This window comes from Montipora capricornis, chromosome 12, assembly GCF_036669925.1.
Source record: "Montipora capricornis isolate CH-2021 chromosome 12, ASM3666992v2, whole genome shotgun sequence".
In the NCBI taxonomy this organism is placed as follows: Eukaryota; Metazoa; Cnidaria; class Anthozoa; order Scleractinia; family Acroporidae; genus Montipora; species Montipora capricornis.
In genome coordinates, this window is record NC_090894.1 from 42,037,425 (window position 1) to 42,043,444 (window position 6,020).

Genomic DNA, 6,020 nt, shown 5'->3' on the forward strand with positions numbered 1-6,020 from the left:
AATTGCCGCTGGTATGGCCTCTATGGCAACGCTGCATGCATATTCTGCAGTTTCGGTAGCGTCTTGGCTCTGGGTTGGGTCTAGTGGGAGCCGGTTCAAGGCATCTGCATGGTTGTCTACACCAGCTATGTGCTTGACGACATAGCGGAATTGCTGCAGATACAGTAACCATCTTTTAATGCGTTCTGAGGGAGGCGTGCTCTTGGCGCTCAGGACTGTGATCAGAGGCTTATAATCTGTATACAGCTATTTCGAGAAAGTTTGTAAAGAATAAAGTGCACGCGACAATCCCGAAAGGTAATATGGGATATGATCAATACAGTGTTTCTAACGACTGTAGCTGTCGAACCTACTTTTGTTACTTTCCTTCAGCACTCGCAAACATATATCAGTGGCCTCCCGTACGATTCTTTTAAATTTCTTTGAAAAACAGTGCACTTAAAATTACCCACAATACCTTTCAGGATTGTCGCGTGCACTTTTTCCGACAACCTTTCTCAAAATAGCTGTATACCTCGAAGTCAACTCCGTACAAGGAGAGGTACAAGAAGAGGTAAAACGCAAAATCAGCAACACAGACTCGCTAAACACAACTATATTACAAAATGGCGGACCCTACAGAATGCTACTACCCAGCCCTTGCTCAAGTGGTATAAAGGCAATTTCTGCTGTACATCACTTCCGCTACACTACAGGGGCAAAACTGCAAAACCTAAAATTTAAATTTCCCCTTCATTTCATGATTTATGGCCATTCTACGGCCCGTACAATTTTGAGAACATTCAAAACATCACACGTGCCCATAAATCACGAATTCATATGCACACACATTTCTTCAATAATCTTGGTTACATATTGGAGAAGGGAGATTGGATTGCGTCGTGGTGAGAGCACTCCCCTCCCCATTCTCGTTCCCATATTTTATCGTTTCTCTTAGCCGACAGGGCCTTGGCATGAGAAAACGAAAGTCTCTGCATACTCGTTCCCAGATTACGATGGGATCTGGGAACGAGAATGTTGCCTCCAATGTGGCCCAGGTTCCATTTCTAGAGTTAACGTCACATGTGGGTGGAGATTGTTGGTTCTCTACTCTGAGAAGGGTTTCTCCTGGTATTCCAGTTTTCCCTTTCCTTAAAAAACAGCTTACGGTTTGATATCAGTTGATTTGATTTGATTTCACAGTGTCCCCATCAGTCAATGCCAGAACGCTAAATACAGTTCACAAAAATAAATCATAAAATAATTAGGATAGTACCGGCACTGTCATTGGTCAATAGCTGTGTTTAGATGAGAGTATGGAAACAGCAGTGACATCACACGAAGTTTCATTGGCTGGTGGGAAATATGAGCGTGTATCAAGGAAATCTGTTTCAATCAAGAAGTAAATAAAAACTCATCATTTTCCTTCATTTGTCAAATTATCTTTGAGGGAATACTTTATAAAAGCAATAGAGGACTTTTCCATAGCCTCATCTAAACACTCGGGGGAGTTTGGAGAATTCTCGACAGTTTTGCAAACCCTCGACTGCTTCTCGGGTTTTCATAACTGTCTCGAAGTCTCCCAACTCTCCCTCGTGTTTAGATGAGGCTATGGAAACACGGAAAACGTCCTCTATTGCTCAATTAAGTATAGTTCATTATTAGGGTTGAGGGTCTGGATTTCCTTTTCACACGAATGTGGGCTTTTGATAACTTTAGTGTTAATGCAAGGACAGGACTTTTACAAGATACAGCCATGAATTATGCGTCAAATTGATCGTTTAATTGTGTACTTTACAGACAGTATAATTTCCTTTGAAAATTAAACTTAATTGTCCACAACTCAATGGTCACAAAACGCCCGAAACTGCTCTACTCGACAATGGCACGCGGGCCAAACCTGACAGTGGTCGATAAGAACACGTTCGCTGGTTCAGTCTTGAGCTCGTTCACTCAATATAGAACACGCTGTTTTGAAAATAAACGTAACATTGAAGACCATTCAAAGCAAGTGCACACACCACAATGATCAGAAAAAAGTGTTTTCTCTCACCTCCTAACGCACGATCATAAATATCCACGAGGACGATGACGCGTCATGCCAGTTTGTTTGATTACATACAACCCACAGGAATTTTGTCATTTTTAGTATTCAAATGACAATTTCCCCACACTTGGGTCTCTTTGTAAGTCAAATTACCACACCTGGGGACCACAGACCTTGCATAGTACGTTAAAAGAAATGATCGATAGGCACTTACAACAAGTTTATTGCAGCACTCCTCCAGAGAGTAATAATAGTTGTTGGCAAACAGTCCCCACCAATTTTGTGCATTTCCCCAAATGAAGGCATATTCTAGATATTTCGCACGGTTCAGTTTTCACATAACAAATTCACATACATTCTGTACTGCTGAAAATACCCGTGAATAGTTTCACAAAGTATTTACAGCCATACAAAATGTGCAATGCCAGAACATTTCGTCATCAAGAGGGGTTAATGCACCAACTTGGTGGTATTTATAGTGTAGAATTTTTACAAATTTAACATAGAAAGTATCAAAAGGTAAGATTATTAAGGCACTACTTGTCATTGTTTGGTGAGATTTGGCACGGGTTTCTAGATCCATTTGTATGTCACGCCTGGAATAGGTCGTTTTCCGCTTTCATCCAGTTGATGTTTGTGACTGAGGTCCAGAATTGACCAGAATTTAATTTAAATTCGCATTTGGAGTATACTAGCAAATCTATAAACACAGAGAATATCCATTCGAAAACGTTTGGCAGGGTGGCATCTAGGAAGACATAAGTAGGGAGTAACTTTTGATCTAAAAGAGCTTTTGAACAAATATTTCTTCTCAAACCTGAAGGGAAAATACCTTCTGTTATAGAAATTTAACGATAGAGCACAGATGGGCATAAAAAAGCAACATTCCCAGGTCCTCCCAACTTTCCAACATGGCGGTCGAGTCAAAATTTCCCACCCTGAGGACCGTTGTGGATGTCAAAATCCCCAACCACGTGCGCTATACGAAGTCTAATTCCCGTGGGTTGCCCCCCGCCACCCCATCCAGGGCAAACCATTGATAGGTGCACTACATTACATTTTCTCTGGAGCAATCGAAATGTTTTCTGTATACACAACACTCTCGCGCTTCGGCTCTATTAAGGCTGCAGCCTCGTCAGCCGAGCGAAGTCTCACTTACGTTTTGTACGCGCACGTGCTCATGTGCGCGCGCTAATGACGCGAAAATCGTGCGCAGTAGGGATGCGCAATGCAATACTAAGGAATTACCTTAATAGAGGTGGGCGCTTAATGGCGGTTCTACTGTAATACCATTGGTTAGGTAAGGTCTCTGTTACGAGCCTAGGAAGGCCCATCAGGCCGGCGCTTATCTCCGGTTTCCGTAGCATGAAGCGACTAGGAGTATTTATACTCCTCCCTGGATGGGATGCTAGTCGATCGCAGGGTTACCCTCAGCATTACGCCGGTACCCATTTATACACCTGGGCGGAGAGAGGCACCGTGAGAGTAAAGTGTCTTGCCCAAGAACACCAAGTCCCCGGCCAGGCCCCGAACCCGGACTACTTAATCCAGAGTCGAGCGCACTAACCATGAGGCCACCGCGCCATTGGTTAAAAGACGAAAACTAATCGTGGTGCACGTGCGGCACGCATTTTAGCACATACCTTTGCGGTACTCTTGAGAGGAACGACGTGAAATCACCAAATTTGAGGGTTTAATGATAACGTGAGCGTACATATGCGATCCTTTCATTCCTATAATGTTACTTTGAAACTGTTCGTCAGTACCAATTTATTTTTAGGATGATTCATCCTCAATGTGCGATGTGAACGAGATGGAATGTAATCGTGAAAGACTTGCGATATTGCAAAGTTATATTTTGAAGTGAAGTCGTCTCCGTTGTAGCTCCCTAAAGTCCCTATTATTAATCAAAGGAAGCACTAAGATCGCGCGAAGGAATTTCATTCCAACAGTGACAAACATCAAGCTCCTTCAAGTCCTCGGCTCTTCTTTGTAGCAGTTTTCACTCTTCTCTCTTTTTCTTCCTCTCTCGCATCCTTTCATACTCCAGTTGTTTCTGCTCCAAGTATCTGGGATCGGGAGGTGAAACGAAGTCTTGCCATTTTTTCTGTAAATAAAAACAAACGAAATTTGGCCCTCATCAAATTTTTCTCCAGGAAAATTTGCTCTCGCTTTTAGAAGAAACTGATGAGATGGACATATTGTTATTTAAGTCCTTTCTGAAGCATCTCAGCGGGCCGGGAATCCTAAATCCTCGAGTCTGATTGGCTAGTAGCGAGCTCATTTTTGCGATGCGGATTGCGGTCCGAATTTTTTCCGCGTTAGTCGCGTCAAATTGAGATTTTTGGGAAAGTTTACAAACAAAAGAAACAGTTACTCATATAAACAACTTCCCGAAATGACAAATATTTAAGAAAAATATAAACAATACGACGATTTCGAAACCAACTACATCTTTTAAACAAACAGAAAAAAAAGTTATCTCCCGGTCTTGGTAGGTTCGTATGGGAAAAACCGTTCCCTTGGTCTCGAGTATCGAATGAGTAATGCCCTCGGCCTTCGGCACTGGGCCGTACTCAAGACACACGGACCTCCCATCCGGTAAATAACATATTTATGTTTGTTGGAGATGGACTCACTGTTTTCCCATTTGATAAATCACCTCTGACACTCAACCATGAAATGCCATTATGATCACTACACAAGGCCAAATAACAAACTACCCTCTGTAAAACGCGCCTTTTTGCGGGCCAAACGGAAAATGCCCGGGCTGGCCTTTCTCTGTTTTCACTTCTGCGAAGAACTTTCGTAGAGTTTCACTCAAATCCTTTGGACTTACTGCATCATTTGCGCCGGAGCCGAGCGAGGGTGCAAATGATGCAACTCGGGCCACAAGTAAGCTATATGCCATAAATACACTGGTCATTTAGTGATTTCAAAATCTTAACCGGCTTCCAGGAATTCCGACACTTAATAAGAATTTTAAAGGAGACCATCCTCACCAAATCTCCATAATCATTGAGTGAGCTGGCATGTAAGTGATGTGAGATGCCAGCTGCCCAAAGCTATCTTAAAATTTGATGATAAATGAAACTGGGGAAGATAACGATGGTGATGTATTTGACTTATACCGATAGCATAAGCTAAACTGACCGCAATCAGTGGTATAGACCCTATGCAAAAATGGCTGCCTTTAAATTATTCTTTTGTTCATATTAAAAATAGCCCAACTAACCGCGTTTTTGGGAAAAAAATTCGAAAGAATTTGTTATCCCGAACGAGGTTAGTTGGGCTATTTTAAGTATGAACAAAAGAATGATTTAAAGGCAGCCATTTTTGCATAGGGTCTATGGAATGAAAAGGAATGGCCTACCAACTCCATTTTAACAGACACTCCTACTGGGACATTGTCCTGTAAATACTGAATGAAGATATCCGCCTTCTCAACTGGTACCTCGTCAATCTGTGTGAAAACATATTAAAAGAAAAACTCTGAAACAGCGGTACTTTTTGCAATGTTGAGTTATTTTCGAACTCTTCACAACAGCAAAATGGCAATGCAATTCCTGATACTACAATACTTTGCAAAACAAATAGATGCGGCAGTCCAATAATGCCGGGATCACAGATGACGTCTTCCGAACAGACATGGAATCTATTTGTTTTATATAATAAAGAAGTACAAAGGTTTTGATGCTGACGTCAGCTATGCGTATGTCATATAGGAGCTCTAACAGATCATGAATATGTGAGAACCAATCAAACGTGTGCATTATTGAGCCTTTTATTAGCGTAGAGTGCTGTCCATCCAAAAGCAAAGAAATCACTCTGACCAATTACAGCATACATGGAAACACAGCCAAAAGAACCAATCACAATTCAAGGCAGATTCACACCGGCGTGTGGGGACGTCGCGTCTGATTCAGTCACGCAATGTTAGCCTCCGTTTTTTAATTTCTCTTTTTGCTGTTTTTTATTTTTTATTTTTGGCTTA

The 6,020-nt window shown here is 41.8% G+C and overlaps 1 long non-coding RNA gene across 1 annotated transcript in view; it reads right to left on the bottom strand.

The window, feature by feature from the left end:
• Positions 1 to 2,291: 2,291 nt before the first annotated feature.
• Positions 2,292 to 6,020, bottom strand: part of LOC138027051 (uncharacterized) — a 44,655-nt gene continuing 40,926 nt past the window's right edge. The window contains exons 4-5 of the long non-coding RNA XR_011127397.1: positions 5,400 to 5,489; positions 2,292 to 4,133 (exon numbers count right to left, since the gene is read on the bottom strand). This is a non-coding gene — a long non-coding RNA (uncharacterized lncRNA). The remainder of the gene's footprint in view (positions 4,134 to 5,399; positions 5,490 to 6,020) is intronic.